The sequence below is a fragment of the Anabrus simplex genome, chromosome 2, assembly GCF_040414725.1.
Source record: "Anabrus simplex isolate iqAnaSimp1 chromosome 2, ASM4041472v1, whole genome shotgun sequence".
Classification (NCBI taxonomy): Eukaryota; Metazoa; Arthropoda; class Insecta; order Orthoptera; family Tettigoniidae; genus Anabrus; species Anabrus simplex.
The window spans coordinates 1,010,503,206-1,010,504,316 of NC_090266.1; the positions used below are offsets into that span (position 1 = coordinate 1,010,503,206).

Consider the following 1,111-nt stretch of genomic DNA (forward strand, 5'->3'; position numbering starts at 1 on the left):
AACCAAACCAAACCCCATGGCACTACAGCCCTTGAAGGGCCTTGGCCTACCAAGCGACCGCTGCTCAGCCCGAAGGCCTGCAGATTACGAGGTGTCGTGTGGTCAGCACAACGAATCCTCTCGGTAGTTATTCTTGGCTTTCTAGACCGGGGCCGCTATCTCACCGTCAGATAGCTCCTCAATTCTAATCACGTAGGCTGAGTGGACCTCGAACCAGCCCTCAGGTCCAGGTAAAAATCCCTGACCTGGCTGGGAATCGAACCCGGGGCCTCCGGGTGAGAGGCAGGCACGCTACCCCTACACCACGGGGCCGGCTGAAGGAAATTGAGCCAACGGCACGTGGTGTTCCCAAGCGGTCACCCATCCAAGTACTGACCAAGCCCAATGTTGCTTGACTGCGGTGATCGGACGAGAACCGGTGTATTCAACATGGTATGGCCGTTGGCAAACGATTAAGAAGCGGGAGCAATTTAAATGGGAGATTTTAATGCAAGGGTGTGCGAAAAAATTTCATGATATGATAGAGAAATAGAAGAAATATTAGTAGAAAAAATGAAAAGTAATGATAATGAATGCAACAAGAATGGAGAGGAACTATTAGAAGTGTATGGAGTAGAAGAATTACATGTACTAAATTGTGGATTGTTGGGGGATGAAAGAGGGAATTTAACGTATATAGTTGATTCAAAAGGGAGTACCGTAGATTTAGTTATGGTAAATAGGAAGGCACTGAATTTTATTATAGATATAAAGGTAAATAACTGGACATCTTCTCATCCTTTTCCAGCGGTTATTCGTCGGCTAAAAACGAAAGAAAAGTAAAAGAAAAAGAGCAGATTAATGATACACAGGAACACTTGGTAAGGTATAGATGGAGTGAGGAATATAGAGATGAATTTTGAGATTATTACCGAGACGGGGAAATTTGAAGTTCTGAAGGTACATATTCCAAATATGATAGAGAATGATAACACAGAGGAAGCAAAATCAATGATTGAAAGATCGATTGTAATAGCTGGTAGAAAAATGATGGCAAGGAAGATAAAGGAGAACAAACATATCCTTTGGCATAATGAAGAATGTAAGAAAAAGATATCTGAGGTGGTATGGG

At 43.1% G+C, this 1,111-nt stretch overlaps 1 non-coding gene across 1 annotated transcript; it reads right to left on the reverse strand.

The window, feature by feature from the left end:
• Positions 1 to 327: 327 nt before the first annotated feature.
• LOC137498643 (5S ribosomal RNA) lies at positions 328 to 446 on the reverse strand. The gene has a single exon (XR_011017883.1). It is a non-coding gene; the product is annotated as a 5S ribosomal RNA (ribosomal RNA).
• Positions 447 to 1,111: the final 665 nt, after the last annotated feature.